This window comes from Castor canadensis, chromosome 6 (genome assembly GCF_047511655.1).
Source record: "Castor canadensis chromosome 6, mCasCan1.hap1v2, whole genome shotgun sequence".
NCBI lineage: Eukaryota > Metazoa > Chordata > Mammalia > Rodentia > Castoridae > Castor > Castor canadensis.
In genome coordinates this window covers 107,465,289-107,482,925 of record NC_133391.1, presented here as the reverse complement: position 1 = coordinate 107,482,925, position 17,637 = coordinate 107,465,289, and the positions used below count along the sequence as shown (strand labels likewise).

The 17,637-nt window shown below is 33.5% G+C and overlaps 1 pseudogene; it reads right to left on the bottom strand.

The window, feature by feature from the left end:
- The window catches only part of LOC109702029 (actin, cytoplasmic 1-like), a 44,930-nt pseudogene extending 42,385 nt beyond the window's left edge, over nt 1–2,545 (bottom strand).
- Between the last annotated feature and the right edge of the window lie 15,092 nt (nt 2,546–17,637).

Here is a 17,637-nt window from a genome sequence, read left to right as displayed (position 1 = left end):
CCCTAAAATCAGGAATGAGACAATGGTGCCCACTATCCCCACTCCTATTCAACATAGTCCTGGAATTCCTAGCCAGAGCAATTAGGAAAAAAGAAGAAATAAAAGGAATACAAATAGGTAAAGAAACTGTCAAAATATCCCTATTTGCAGATGGTAAGATCCTATACTTTAAAGACCCAAAAACTCCTACACACCATAAACAGCTACAGCTAGGTGGTAGGATACAAAATCAACTTAACAAAAATCATTAGCTTTTCTATAAGCCAATAACGAACAAACTCAGAAAGAATATATGGAAACAATTCCCTTTACTATAGCCTCAAAAAAAAAATCAAATACCTAGGAGTAAACTTAGCAAAGGTTGTCAATTACCTTTACGAGAAGAACTACAAACCCCTGAAGAAAGAGATCGAGGAAGACTACAGAAGGTGGAGAGATCTCCTGTGCTCATGGATTGCTAGAAACAACAAAGTAAAAATGGCTCTACTACCAAAAGAAATCCACATGTTTAATGCAATGCCCATCAAAATCCCAATGACATGCGTTACAGAGATTGAAAAATCTACTCTAAAGTAAATTTGGAAACACAAGAGACCACTAATAGCTAAGGCAATACTCAGCAAAAAGAGCAATGCTGGAGGTATCACAATACCCGACTTCAAGCTATATTACAAAGCAATAGCAATAAAAACAGCATGGTACTGGCACTAAAACAGACATGAAGACCAGTGGAACAGAATAGAGGACCCAGATTTGAATCCACACAACTATGCCCACCTTATTTTTGACAAAGGTGATAAAAATATATGATAGAGAAAAGACAGCTTCTTCAACAAATGTTGTTGGGAAAAGTAGTTATCCATCTGCAAAAAACTGAAACTAGATCCATGTTTATCACACATTACTAGTATCAACTCAAAATGGATCAAGGACCTTAATATCAGACCCAAGACTCTGAAGTTGGTACAGGAAAGAGCAGGAAACACTCTGGAAGTAATAGGTACAGGCAAGGACTTCCTCAATGGAACCCCAGAAGCTCAGAAAATAAGAGAAAGTATGGAAAAATGGGACTTCATAAAACTAAAAAGCTTCTTCACAACAAATTAATGGTCTCTAAACTGAAGAGACCATCCACAGTGTGGGAGAAAATATTTACCAGCTATTCATCAGACAAAGGACTGATAACCAGAATATACAGGGAACTCAAAAAGCTAAACTTTCCCAAAATCAATGAACCAATAAAGAAATGGGCAACTGAACTAAACAGAACTTTCTCAAAAGAAGAAATTCAAATGGCCAAAAAACACATGAAAAAATGTTCACCATCTCTAGCCATAAAGGAAATGCAAATCAAAACCACACTAAGATTCCACCTCACCCCTGTTAGAATAGCCATCATCAAAAACACCACCAACAGATGTTGGCAAGGATGTGGGGAAAAAGGAACCCTCATACACTGCTGGTGGGAATGCAAGTTAGTGCAACAACTCTGGAAAAAAATATGGAAGCTTCTTAAAAATCTAAACATAGATCTTCTGTATGATCCAGCAATCCCACTCCTGGGGATATACCCAAAGGAATGGGACACAGGTTACTACAGAGGAACCTGCACACCCATGTTTATTGCAGTGCTACTTACAATAGTCAAGTTATTTGAACAGCCGAGATGCCCCACTACAGATAAATGGATTTTAAAAATGTGGTATTTATACACAATGGAATTTTACTCAGCCGTGAAGAAGAATGAAATGTTATCATTTTGGATAGGACTAGAGAACATCATTCTGAGCGAAGTTAGCAGGCTCAGAGGACCAAAAATCGTATGTGGACTTTAGATCTAAGGCAAATACAGCGATGTGGTTGAACTTGGGTCACATGGTAAGTGGAGAAAACAGGCGGGAGGTATGGGCATAGGTAAGAAACCTAAAACACGACAGTACTTGATGTCCCCGCTGCAGAGGAAATAATACAGAAACCTTAAAGAGAAATAGGTCAATATGAGAAAGGGACCAGAAACTAGTGAAAAGGTCAGTTAAAGATGAATCAACTTGGGATGTAATACACTTGTGCATGGAAGCAATGCTAGGAATCTCTCCGTATAGCTATCCTTAACACAACTAGCAAAACACTTTGTCTTTCTTATTATTGGTTATACTTTCTCTTGAACAAAATTAGATCTAAGGGCAGAAGAAAGTCTGCCTGGAAGCGAGGTGGGGTGGGTAGGAGAGTAAGAGTGCTGGGATAGGGGGGAGAAATGGCTCAAACAATGTATGCACATATGAATAAACAAATTTCAAAAATAAATTTTAAAGATCTGAAAAAAAAAAAGATGTTGTACTCAATGGAGTATTTCATGGTTAGGATGCAACACTTGCTTTGGGTCTTCTTGCCCATGAAGGAGTCCTTCGGGCCTACACCTGACATCTCACTTTGGTGCATGGGGTGCCAGATGATGGAGGGGAACATGGCCAGGGTTGTCACCACCAGCAAAGCCAGTTTTGCATGTGCCACAGCTATTGTCAATGACCATAACTGCACATTACCCCTCCACTGAGATTGGCAGAGGACTGGGAGCAGTAAGAGTACATGGTGCAGGACTGGTGGTAGCAAGTGAGACCTCCTGTCACATTTTAAAAATCGCAAGTGACTTTCCTTAAATTGTCTAGACTGCACTAGCAGAACTACTATTAATTAATGTAAGAAATTTCTGATTCAGAACCCATCTCATTTCCCACCTACTACTGTTCCCAACCAGCAACCCAACTGGTGTATGTTATTTGGACATTCAGAATTATAAGTTGTTTATAGCTTAGATTTAATGTTATACATTCAAAAGGTGCTACCATTGAATCAATTCATGGCCTATAACAGGATATATAAAAATTTCATTTTTTGCAGCATTTATTTGTGTCTGTTATGCAATCTAGAATCATACAGATTCTATTATTGTAATAGAAATATTAAATATTATTGAATAGAAAATATGCTAGAAATTAAGTTTCTGCCAATTTTAGAAATACTAGAATTAGAAAAATCAGTTAAATTATATATTATAAAATATGCTTTAGAGTTCACAGTCTCCTAGAGACTTCACTCCATCACAAAGCTAAGTGGACTTGTTACTACACTCTCCTGCCCCTACTTCATGATTTTATTAAATACACATTTTAACACAATAAGTCTGTCAGTCTTTATTCCATCATGGACTTCTTCACCCTCCTAAATATGTAGGTATACTTTTTATCTTAGAGGCTTTAATGTTCACTCTGTGCCATAAAATTCCATGGGTTTTAACAAATTCCTAATGCTATCGTTACATTCCTAATATCCATCGTTACATTATCATATAGAATAAGTTCAATACTAATACATCTACACACTTTACCTAGTTAACCTAGCACTAAACCCATGGTATTTTACTGTCTTTTCCTAAATAACCTGCAAATGGAATGAATTTTCTGTAGCTTATATATATACTGAGAAATTTGGAAAATTTGAAAAACTGTATTTATATGTATACAGACAGATATTTATCTAAAGATAGATATACACATATCTAGGCACCAGCTGTCTACATATCAAAATGTAATTATTCTGTTTTGTTGTTTTTTAACATAAAATGATTTTTTAGTATTAAACTAAATTTTATTTACATTAATACATATAACATGAAAACTGTGGTTCATGATTATACATGCACATAAAGGTAGCATGTAATTTTTCAAACATGTGTCTTGAATATCATTTTTTATTAAAACATACAGCTACTAATTTTAAAATGTGTTTTAAGAAAAGTTTAACATCTTGATCTGAAATAATTTTTTCTGATATATGCTCCAAAATAAAAACAGAAATATATTATGAAGAAGAATACAAAGACCTAAAATCATTTCAACACTCACAATGCTTCTGGTTTATTAATGTTTATTCGATATTCTTTACATCTATGTATTGATTAATTATCTAGTATATTATAATTTATTTTAATGTTTAGATAGTAACTCCATCTTCAATTTTCTTTAATTCATGAAATAATGTTTTATTCATCCTAGACTCACTGAATAAGCACTTCAAATATGGTTACTTCTTTTCACTGTGGGAAGATAACATAAGAAATATAGTATTTTTGGTGACATGTTGTCAATTTAGTTCAAACATAGCAAATATGTTTAAATAAATTTAGTTTTATTTAAATTAAGTGCTATTATTCATGACATTTTAGACACTATGTCATATAAAATATAACATTTGTCATTTTTTATATTCCTAATATATAATTCCCAGCAATGTAATGCGTACATTCAAATCATCATAGAGAGCCTGAATACTTAAAGAGTTCACAGATTGCAAACGTGGTCTGAAGTCCATTGTTAGTTCTTAAGACAATTGTTAATCAAGCTATCTTTTTACTATGACAGAATGCTTAACATAAACAAAATGAAAGAATAGAAGATTTATTTTGCTCCTGGCCTTAGAGGCTTGAGTTTGTCTTGGTAAAGAAGGTGTGGAGGAGCAGAGCAGTTCATCATGGTTGCCAGAAAGCCTTGCTTGCAGTCTTTCTCATTTGTTATTCCATCCGGACTCCCAACCTATGGGATGATGCCACACAAATTCGGGGCATGTCTTCCCAGGAGTTGATGATCTCTGAATAGGTACTTCTCAATCCAATAAGGCTGACAATCAAGATTAACCATCACAGCCTGTAATCCTAACTACTTGGGAGGCTGAGACCCAGACGCATAGTTCCAGGGCAGCCTGGGTAAACAGTTTGTGAAAATCCATCTCCAAAAATAATCAGGCCAAAAAAGAGACCAAAAAAGACTGGAGGTATGGCTCAAGAGGTAGAGCACCTGCTTTGTAAACATGAAGCACTGAATTCAAACCCCAGTCCCACCAAAAAGAAATGATTAGTCATCACAAGAAACAAGCACTGTAGAAATCAATGTGCATTACCTTCTTTTCTAAAATTCAGAGGTACCCAGTTTAAGCTATATCTGAATTCAGTGATTGGCACCCCTCAAATGAAAAACTGCTATTGATAGTAAGCAACAGCTGATGAATTCAACAATTATTTTTATAACTCAATGTAGGTTCACATAATTTCTATGCTAACTTTGAAATTTAGCAGTCAAAATAAATGCCCAGAATTATAGCGTAAAACAAATAGCTATTATGGCAGAGATGAATTAACATCTGTCAGCTTATTCAAGGGATGGCAGTGCCCCAATTCCCTTGGCATCGATGAAGCTGGTACTAAGGCTGTTGTTGCCTCTGTCTTTTTCGAGGTTAAAAGCAATCATAAGACATTTTTTTGGTTCATTTACTTACAATGTTGATTAACAGAGACGTGATGCCAGAACAGTGTTAAAATCAATTGACCTGCCATCTAGACCTTAACATTATCAAAGATGCACTTCTGGTAGAATTTATTTCAAGCTATGTTTTAGTACATTATGCACTGCTTCAAAGTGATTAATTATAAGAATGTGTGTGTATATATAAGAATTCATAGCAGTAATTTGAGATATACTTTGTGTTCAGAGTCTTAAATATTATGCTCCCTGTCACCAAAATGACATGCTCATGGACCTCATTATTCTTTTTGTAGATTTATTGTTTTTGATGATACTAGGAAGCATCACACTTTGTAAACAAGTACTCTAGAACTTGAGTCACTCCCCTAGTCCTTTTGCTTATTTTGTAGCTTGGTTTTCAGACAGGGTCCTATCTTTTAATTGGCATGTGCCACAAGCCCATTTTATTTCACCAAGATTTTCCCAAAGTGGCCTTGAACTGAAACTTCCAAACTCTACCCCTCAAGTAACTGGAACTACAGACTTGTGCCCCCAAGGATCACATTATTCTATTTATATTCAGTAAACACTCCATAAATTTATATAACCTTGCCAATTTTATTTATTTATTTCTTTTATTGAATTATTAGTATATTATATTTGTAACAGGGGTACATTGTGACATTTACAAAAGTGCTTACAATATATCTTAGTTAGATTCACCCCCTCCATCTTTCTCCTTTATTCTTTCTCCTTCCCTTCTTGGAACACTTTCAACAGGTTTCATTTTGGGGTATATATTCTGCATATATTTGTATGCATCTACAATATTACTTATATTTGTTTTGAACCTATATTCCTCATGTGAGAGAAAACATATGGCCTTTGGCTGTCTGAACCTGGCTAACCTTATGTTCTCCAGTTCCATCCATCTATCCGCAAATGACAAAATTTCATTCTTCTTTATGACTGAATGAAAATCCATTTTATAAAAATACCACATTTGATTAATCTAGTCATCATCTGTGAGTCATCTTGGTTATTTCAAAAGTTTGGTGACTGTGAATAATGCTGCAATAAGCATGGGTATACAGGTGTTTTTACTGTAACCTGATTTACATTCCTTTGGGTACATGACTAGGATTGGTATCACTGGATCAAATGGTAATTCTAATTTTAGTTCTTTGAGACACCTCCAATACTGTTTTCCATAGTGGTTGGACTAATTTACAGTCTCACCAACAGTACATGGGGGATTCATGTGTCCCTACATCCTCAACAGCATTTGCTATTGTTTCTGTTCTTGATGAGCACCATTCTGACAGCAGTGAGGTAGAATCCTAATGTGGTTTTGATTTGCATTTACTTTATGGCCAGCATTTCTTCATGTGATTTTTGGCCATTTGTATTTCTGTTCTGTTCAGTGGCCCAATACTTCACTGGGTCACTGATTCTTTGGAAGTTTAGTTTTTTAGAGTTCCTTGTATATTCTAGCTATTAATCCTTTGTCAGATGTATATGTGGCAAAGAATTTCTCCCATCCTGTGGATGCCTCTTCAGTCTGGTGACCATTTCTTTTCCTGTGCAGAAGCTTTTAAGTGTCAACTGGTTCCATTTGTCAATCCTTTCTCTTAGTTGCTGAGCCATTTAACAGCTATTTAGGAATTTATTGCCTGTGTTTGTATGTTCCAGTGTATTACCTTTGCTTTCCTGTACTCATTTCAGTTTCACATTTTATGTTATGTTTTTTTTTCTATTCTTACTATTTTCTTTTTTTTATTGTTGTGTGGGTACATTGTGGCATTTACAAAAGTTCTCACAATATTATCAAGCATATCATACATGAATTCACACCCTTTACCTTCTCCTTCTCCTTCATCCTCCCCTCTACCTTCCTGGAATAGTTTCAGCAGATGACATTTTCCAATTTACATACATGTGTACACAGTATTTACACCATATTCACCCTCCTTCACCATTCCCCCCTCCTCCCATGGGAACCACCCATACCAAGCAGTATCTGTTCTGCCTTCCTGTTCACAAATTTTGTGAAAGAAAAACAGAATGACATTTTTACTTGTTTATGATAGCCATACAGGGAGTTTCCTTGTGGCATTCCATAAATATAGATATTATACCCAGATTTGGTTCATATCCTCATTTTTCTTCTTTCTACCTTAGTCTCTTTTTTACCAACTGAAAAAAATCTATTTTCATGTTAATATTCTTAACACATTTTGAGTTGATATTTGTACAGGGTGAAACACATGGGTCTAGCTTCAGTTTTCTGCATGGAGATATCCAGGTTTTTCAGGTTTGTTGAAGAGGCTGTCATTGCTTCCATCATATGTTTTGGGTGCTTTGTCAACAATCAGACGGGCATGCTGGCAAAGTAGCCCAAGTGGTAAAGCACCATGCTGCTTTGATTGCTATGGCTCTGTTAATAGTTTGAAGTCAGATATTGTAATACCGCTCTTCACTCTCTTTCTTCAGTGGTTTACAGTTTTTATTATAGAGGTCTTTCAATCCTTTTGTTAAGTTTATTCCAAGGTGTGTTATTTTCTTTGAGGCTACTGTAAATGGAATTGCTTTCCTAAATTCTATTTCAGTCTGTTCATTGTTGGTATATAAAAAGACTACTGAGTTTTGTAAATTGATTTTGTGTCCTACTTCTTTGCTGAAGGTATTTATTATGTCTAGGAGTTTTTTGGTGGACTTTTCCAAATTTTTTAAGTATAAGATCATTGTCATCAGGAAATAGGATACATTGACTTCTTCCTTTAATGTGTGAATTCCTTTTATTTTTTCTCTGTCTTATTGCCTTAAGAATTGCAAGACTATGTTGAATAAAAGTGAAAGGAGTAAATATTCTTTTCTCATTTGTGACTTTAGAGGAAATCATTTCAGTTTCTCCCTACTTAGTTTGATGTTGGCTGTAGGCTTGTTGCATATAGCCTTTATTTAAAAAATTAATGAATTTTATATGTTGAACCATCCTTGGTTCCCTGGAATGAAGCAGTTTTGATCATTGTATATGATCATTTGATGCATTTTGAATTCAGTTTGTCAGTATTTTTTTGAGAATCTTTGCATATAGGTTCATTAAAGAAATTGGTCTATCATTCTATTTTTTTGTTGTGTCCTTGTGTAGTTTTTGGATGAGTATGATATTGGCTTCATAAAATGATTTTGGTAGTATTTCTTTCTTTTCTATTTCATGAAAAAGATTCTTTAATGGTCTGGTAGAATTTAATAGTGAGTCTGTCAGCTCTTAGATTTTTGTCTTTTGGGAGATTACTGTTGCTTCTATTTAATAATGTGTTGTAGATTTATTTAGGTGGCTTATATACTCTTGGTTAAATTTTGGTTGGTCGTATGTGTCTACAAATTCATGTCCTTTTTCTATATTTTACAATTCATTTCAATGTAAAATATTCAAATGATCCTCTGAATTTCATTGATATTGTGATATCCCCTTTTTTCATTTCTAATTTTATTAATTTGGTTCTTTTTCCTCCCCATTTTATTCAGATTTGCTCTGGGGTTATTAATTTTATTTATCTTCTTAAGGAACCAACTTTTTATTTCCTTGAGTCTGTCTATTTGATTGATTTTGGACCTTACTTTTATTATGTCCCTTCTGCTGGCTTTCTGTTTAACCTATTCTCATTTTTCTAGGAGTTTGAGATGCAGCATGAGGTTTTTTATTTGAGATCTTTCTGTCTTGTAATTTATACATTCATGACTATAAACTTTCTCTTTAGCACTGCCTTGCTGTGTCCCATAGGTTCTGATAAGTTGTGCTTTCATTTTCATTAGATTCCAGGAACTTTTTGATTTCCTCCCTTATCTCTTTAAAAACTCATTGGTCATGGAGCAATGTGTTCTTCATTATCCAGGTGTATGAGGTTTTATGTTGTTTCTTTGTTGTTGCATTCTAGTCTTCTCATTGTGCTCAGATATTATGAAGGGTATTATTTCTATTTTCTTGTATTTGTTGAGACTTGCTCTGTGTCCTAAAATATGACATATTTTGGTGAATGTTCCATGGGTTGCTAAGAAAAATGTATATAGTGTGATATTTTTGGATGAAATACTGTGCAGATATCTGTCAGGTCCATTTAGTCTATGGTATCATTTAATTCTGAAGTTTCTTTGTTGATTTGATGTCTGGGTGACTTATCTATGGGTATTAGAGGAGTACAGAAGTCTCCTGCTCTCATTATGTTGAGATCTATGTGTGTTTTTAAATGCAGTAGTGTATGTTTAATGAAGTTAGGTGCACCAATATTGGGTACATATAAGCTAACAATTGCTATTTCCTCTTGATGTATTGTTCCTTTTCTTAGGGTGAAGTGATCTTTTTAATCTCCTGAATAATTTAGGTCTGAAGTCTATTTTATCTAATATTCATATGGTGACTCCTGCCTTTTATGGAGGTCAATTTGCTTGGTAAATCTTTATTTATCACTTTTAAATAGTGCTACTATTTTTTTTAACTAATGTGTTCCTTCAGAGCATTCTTTTCAAAGAAAAAGGAATATATTTTCAGTAGTACATTCTGATCTTCTTAACTGGTATCTTGTTATTTTTGATGCTCATTTTATTTCAGAGAGACCATTTTTACAATTAAGCTTATTTCCAAATGCTGCTGCCATCTTTTTGTTTCATCAAAACATGATAGGGGTGTTGAAATTATACCTCTTAAAAGTTTTATATTCATTAGAACTTCTTGATGCTATGACAGACATCTGTGAAAAGCATGTTAACTTACCATCATTTATTTTGGCTCACAGTTTCAAAGATTTGAGTCCATCAAGACAGGGAAGAAATTATGGAACAGAGATGCTCACATCATGGAGGCCAGGAAGCAGAGATAATTCTTGCACTAGCTGACAGCTGAGTTCTTCCTTCTTCCTCTCCATTACACCTGGTCCCTAAGCTATTGGATGGTACTATTTGCATTCAGTGTGGCTCTTTTCCCTTTTGTTAATCCTTCTTGAAATGCTTTTGCAAATGCTCTCAGAAGTGTGTTTTATTAGCAGTTTATGCACTTTTCAATCCTATAAAGTTGATAATCAAAATTAACTATCAAAGAGAGAATATTGTATTGTCTAAGAATGATCATTTAATGATAAAAATATGAATAACCCATAAATTTAAAATTCTACCTCTAAAATTAAAAATTATTGCACATGAACACATGAAGACAAAACTGCAGTTATTCAGCACAAGTTTGATTTAATAGCAAAAAAATGAGGAAAATCTGGAAAGTCTTCTTTGGAGAAATGAATAAATATTTGTCTATGCTTATCAACACTTCTAATCCTGAAATCATACTGTTCAGTAAATACGGCATGCTTGATAATCTCACTTACAGGATGAAATCATTTATAGATCTTAAAATATGAAACAAAATCCTATTTCTATATAACATATGCTAGTTTAAAGCATAAACCAAACACATATAATACATGCAAGTGATTACCTCTGGGGTGAAATAGAGACAGGAAGAAAACACTGGGGACTTCAACTTCCATCTGTCTTTATGCCTTAAATAAAAATCAAAATATAGCTATAATCCCATATTAATCATTTTAGTATTGAATTTTGAGTGATTGAATACATAAGCATTTCTTTCTTTAGCCATTATATATCTTAAAAACAATAACATTGACATCATGACTCTAGCAAGCCCCCCTCCCACTTATTCATTAAGATAAAGTAAAATTTCCTTTGTTTTTAATGTAAAATTCTATTTTATAAGTGCTTAAATATATTAGTAAAATTAATGTTAAATTATTTTCTTATGAATATCTAAATGTTGTGATTGTCATGAACAGCAGGTCTCCTTATTGTTATCCTGTTTACTCCTTCAGCACCTTGGCATTTTACAGAATTGCAGGATTTGAGTGAAGTTATAGAGAATTAAGTTCCTTGCTAGATTTATGTAAGTTTCATAATGCTTAGCAAAGGGATCCTTTTTTGGTTGGAATGTTTAGGAAGATTTCTTGGGATAAATCTGCTTTACATACATGCAATTTATATAAGGAATTAGAATTACTATTGAAATTATTTTAATAAGTGACTATTGTAGAATTTTGAAAAAACATAAAATATTTTGAGGTACACATATGCCTTGCTTATAGAATGGTGTTGTATGAGTAATTCATATAGTACTTAACATTATATTTTCCATGTCTGTGCAATTAGTTAATTTGTCAAATAACTTGTTTTGAGTAATTACTTTTAATGCTGAGGAATTAATATAATAGAAAAAATATTCACATCTAATAATAAAATATTGGTACTCAGCAAACTCTATGTTTATAAAAACTGCATAAATAAGTTAAGCATTGTTAATTTGTATCAAACTACTGGTGAACCACAGAGTCAAAAGTATCAGTCCCATTAGCAGGAAATATATTTGATCTTGAGGCACTCTCAAGACCAGGCATTGTGCAGAAAAGAAATAGACTTTTTCTATTGAGAAGAAATTCCCTCCTCAGGGATTCAGGAAAGAGAAGGAGTAAGAGGTGCTACAGAGAGCAAGGTAACTGACAAGGTATGAGCTGAGGCAACAGGAATAAAAAAACAGGAAGTTTTTTTTGAAGCAGTGCATTGATAAGATTTTCAAGTTTTATAGGAAAACATATGATCATTATAACATTCTATATTTATTCAATATCTTCATGGTGAATATTATATCACTAAAAATCAAGTGATTTCAGTACACAAATATTGAATAATTGAATTACCAATGTATGGCAAAGTTTTGAGTACATGGATTGTTCTAATGAACAGGAACTCTGTATTTATCTCTGTGACTTTTATTTTATTGTTGCAGATGACTCTAGCAATAAAAACATGTATACTTGAAACAACTTATGTTTCAGATTCAGATATCAACAAATGAAAGAATAAAGTATGAATTTTAAGTACTCTACTTAAATATTACTCTCACTGGAAAAAATCCAGTGCCCTGATATATACTTATTTCATCTTTGCTGATAGGTTTCGTCTGTGATTATCTTACACACATACAAAATACAGTGAAGAATTCAGGTTATGATTGGATAATTCCTGCCACCCAACATTTTTGCTTAAATTGAATAGGTAACTAACTCACTGGGCCAATTTGCTTCTTACTTTCAGTATATTGTTAGATCACAAAAAATATTACTATGGAGTATAGTGGGAATTTTCATGTTCATTATAAATATAGTTTTTGAAAAGTGTTTTCTAAACTTTTTGTTTAAATTCCAGTTTTAAAATGAGCTCAGCATATTTGTAAATATTATAGGTGGATTATCATGTATTTATAGACAGTTTATTTTCCTTCACATAATTGAGAAATGATGAAAATTTTTCTTTGTGATATATTGAAAATGGCAAATAATATAGTTAGCTTTGGAAACCAGTTTCAAACTGTCAAGAAAGAACTATTCTGCATTACCATCACTGTTTTGTTATCAAACTCTCCCTACCTATTTGTTACTAGTTGAAGAAACTGTGTGGCACATTGAAAAATCTTACTAGTAATTCATTTCTATCCAGAAAGCCATCTTTTAAAACCATGTAGCATCTATTAAGCATAAGTTTTCTATTTTCAAGTTTCAAGTATTTGTCATTGAATTTAATTAAGCAATCTGTCCTTATTCGTACCTCAAATTTCTATGACCAGCAACATTTTTAAGTAAGATACAGTTTTAGTTACATTTACCAACTGCTTGTAGTAGCTCCACTGAATGTATTGCTACTTGACAAGTATGTGTGGTCATAGCTAAGTATTTTGTCATTCTGAATGATTTCTATTCTGAAATTTAAGTACATTAAATACTGTCATCATTGGTACCAAGAAAAACTACACAAATAAAAAAGATACACCATGAACAATGTTTTGTTGATTTTCTAAGAATTTGTCTTAAACATCGAGTACTTTGCAAACATTTAAAATGCTATGGTGGTAAATTTTCACTTACTGTTTTTAAAGGAGACTTAAGAATCTATCAACCAAGCATGTACAATTTGTTTGATATGCAGAACATGTTTTGAAAAATTCCCAAAAGTTAAAATGCTGATTGACTTATATGCAATAAAAGTCCTATCATTGATGGTATTAGTTTGGTAATGCTACTGAAAGAGAGAACAAGGGGTAGAGAGGAAGACATAGAAAGGCAGAATGTAAGACAGAGAGAGAATGAAGGTAAAAGAGAAGCAGAAAGGGGAGGGAGGGAGAGAGAGAGAGAGAGAGAGAGAAATTATTCACTAGAGTCATAGACATTCAAATATACTGAATCATTTATGGATTAAAAAGTTCTGAAATTTGAGTTTTGCTTCAGAACACCCTACTGCATGAATGTAGAGTTTAATAAAGAAGATCCACTACTGACTAATGGATTAAGAAAATGTGATATTTATACACAATGGAATTTTACTCGACCATGAAGAAGAGTGAAATCTTGTCATTCACAAGTAAATGGATGGAACTGGAAAACATCATCTTAAGCGAAGTTAGCCAGGCTCAGAAGGACAAAAATTGTATGTTCTCCCTCGTATATGGACTTCAGACCTAAAATAAATGTAGTAATATTATTAGTTTTGGGTCACACCCGAAGGGGAGAATGCTCATGGGAGGAATATAGAAAGATAGGAAATCCAAAATTTGAGTGTTTGATGTATCCACTGCAGAGGAGCTAATATAGTAACCTTAAAAAGGCAGAGGTCACTATGGGAAGGTAACTGGGAAGTAGTGAAGAGATCTGGTAGAGATGAATCAATTCAGGTTGAAATACAAAAGCTATTTATTTCTTGTTATTGCTTATGTCTTCTCTTCAAAAAATTGGAGAAGAGGGCAAAACAAGTTCTTCCTGGAAGTAAGGTAGGTAGGAGGAGGGGGAGGGGGCAGAGTAGAGGGCAGGGTCAGTGGGGAGAAATGGTCCAAACAAAGTATGCATATATGAATAAAAAAAAAGACCAACTTTGGTAATTCCATTGGTCATGAGTACACAATGTGTAATAGACAAGTTTACCTCTTGCTCCTACTTTATGGACTAGGAAGTACTATAAATATTTTTTGTAGGCTTATTTCCATAATCCTTATAGCATTTCTATGAGTTGGGTACTCTTCATTTCTCCATTTTACAGATCCATTAAAAATAGGAACAAAGAAATTAAATAGTTGCACATATATCTAGCTCTACACATTTTAAGAAATATATCACCTCAGAAACTCATGTGAAATAGGATCTGATAATTATCACATTTCTGAAAAGTGTGTTCAAAAATCCTACTCATTAAGAAAGAAGATCCACAATGACATTAGTGTACACTTTCTTCTTCCTTTCATTCTATTTTTATTCTTTTATTGTCTTTTTGTTGCCAGAAAATTAGTTTTGAAGGATTTGACTACAATAGGAAAACCATAGATGTTTTTGAGGGCAGTCAGAATTCTCCACCAGAAAGATGACAGAAAACAACAGGGGAAAAGAGACATAAGTGGGTTAAAAAATCTCATGCTTTTCATACTTGCAGTTCTAGGATTTCACCTCTCAGTAAAATCATACCTCAGAAATTTCTATCACTCTCTACTTTCATGGGAAATTAAGGTAAGACAATAAATATTCAATCCATGCATTTAAAATTTAATTAACAGTCATATGGACAGAGTGCTCAATTCTATAACTGTAGTTTATATCCTTAATGATTTAATACAATAACATCTCAATTTTATAGGGGACATAGATTTTTATTAATAAATTGCTTTCATTAGCAGTGAAAGCATATTATTCTTACTCTGAGTATTTTATAATGATACATTTTATGACAAACATAGTACATGATTTTTTAGCTACCTATATAACCCTAGCAATGTTACATAAATTTTGGTTACCAGTCTTCTTTTATATAAAATTTTAAAATTATAAATATTTTAATATTCTTATCTCTCAGAATTTTACTGATAATAACATTAATATGAAAGTGTCCTGAACTAGGCATGGGTGGTGACTCACATCTGTCTTCCCAGGTACTCAGGAGGATCTAGAGGATCATGGCTCAAGGTCAGACAGGGAAAAAAGTTTGTGAGATCCCCATCTCAACTAATAACCTGGGTGTAGTGACATACCTGTCATCCCAGCTAATCAGGAGGCATAAATAGGAGGATCAATTTCCATGCCAGCCTAGGCAAGAACATTTGACCCTGTTTGAAAAAATAACTAAGACCAAAAGGACTAAAGCCATGGTTCAGTGGCAAAGTGCTTGCCAGTACTGTAAGAAAAAGACAAGAAAGTGTCCTGAAAGCTGCTTTTTCACTAGTTGTGACCCTATTCTCTTTAAGTAAATATATTTTTTGTCATTTATCACTAATTGCAATTCATTGTGTAGTGAGTTAACACAGTTGTCAATACAGCACATAAAACATTCAAATACGCAACTCACCTTCTGGTCATACAAGTGACCATCTATGTATAATTGACCAAGTAATTTATTAATGCTGTCAGTTGCTATAAGGAAAAATTTTTAAATGAGCATTATTAAAATAATTATTTGCTTTTGTTTAATTTCATCTACAAGCCTTGTTTACAGTATTTAATCTAATTTGATATTAACATTCCTAGAAATTACGGGCAAGTTACTATAGCTAGTTTATTAATAAACACTGTATCCGCTGTGGCTAATACAAACAGAGGGAAGAGTTTGGTTTTTTTTTTTCACAAAAAATGCTCAGATATGTAGTTACCTCAACTGGAAATGAGTATATAAGTAAAACATAAGTCTAATGAGAAATAAAATATCCCAACAGCCTTCTGACTTATTTATTTATTTGTTTATTTAAGTCACTGAAATTTGAACTGAGGGCTTCACACTTACTAGGCAGACACCCTGCTACTTGCACCATGCTTCTAGTCCTTTTTGCTCTAGTTATTTTTGAGATAGGGCCTAGCATTTTTGCCTGGGCCAGGCTGGACCTCATAGTCCTATTTATGCTTCTCCCCACAGCTGTTGAGATGGGATCTCATCATACTTTTTTCCCAGACTTGCCTGGAACCACAATTCTTCCAATACTAGCATTTTGTGTAGTTGGTATGACAGGCACATGCCTCCCTGCCCATTTATTGGCTGAAATGGAGTCTCACAATTTTTTTTTGTCTAGGCTGACCTCAAACTGCAATTCTTCTGATCTCAGCCTCCCAAATAGCTCGGATTACCTGCATGAATCCACTGCACACAGCCAATCTGTTGACTTCTTTCTATGTAAGAGGTTCTTTGGTAACTCCTCCTATTTTTCTCTCTAGAGCCATATATGCCTCAGAAATACAAAGAGAAATAAATTATGAAGAGAAGAGTGTGACTGATCAAGTTTAAGCCTCCCACCAATACACCCAAATTCACACTCACTCACACAATTTCTTACGTGATTGAGGAACTGTGAGTCTAAAATAAGCAACTTTCTCTTCAATGTTCTTCTACTAAATAAGCACAAAATTTTGTACCTTTTAAAAAATCATATACCACTTTTAAACATTATTATTCAATAGTTTATATACCTTCTACTGTATTACTTAATCTACTGAAACATGTAAGCATTGAATAGGTCTTGATAAATTAATGAATTTAGTAACAACTATATACCTGGGTTTACAAAGTTATAAAGCACTGTTCTTCAACCTCAAGACATGCATATCAAAAAGAATCAATTAGTAGTATTTAATGACAGATTCTAAAAGCTGCAGAAGGGGAAAGGAGAGCAGAATTCTCAGTGTTCAAGGAAGGAAGTATAATGATAAGGAAAACATGACTGAGATGATGACTCTTTTAGATATAGTGTGTCATAGTGCTTCTGCTGTATTCTCATCCTTCAAACACTGCTACTATTTGAATTTCAATTTTATAATACTGATAATGTAAGCTAATGTGATTTTATTTTTGTTCATTTCTCTTAAAATTAACAAAATGAACCTATCAAAATTCTTTAACATATGTGGTCCTTAGACAATCTTTTGAAAAAATTTTAGTGTATGTTAATCATACAAAATTATGGGTTTCATTGTGATATTTTCATACATGCATATAATATGATTTGATCATATTTACTCCCCATTACCCTTTGCTATCATTCCTCCTACACTACATGACCACTTTCCTTTCTCCTAATAGCTACCCTTATACATTTATGTATTTTCTCCCAGATTTCACGTTAGAGAATAAATGTGATATCTGTCTTTATGAATCTATCTTATTAGCTTAACATAATAATCTACGGTTCTAACCATTTCCCTACAAAAGACACAAATTCTATACAGTTATACCCTTTGGGATGAGTAGTTGGTGGATTTTCTTT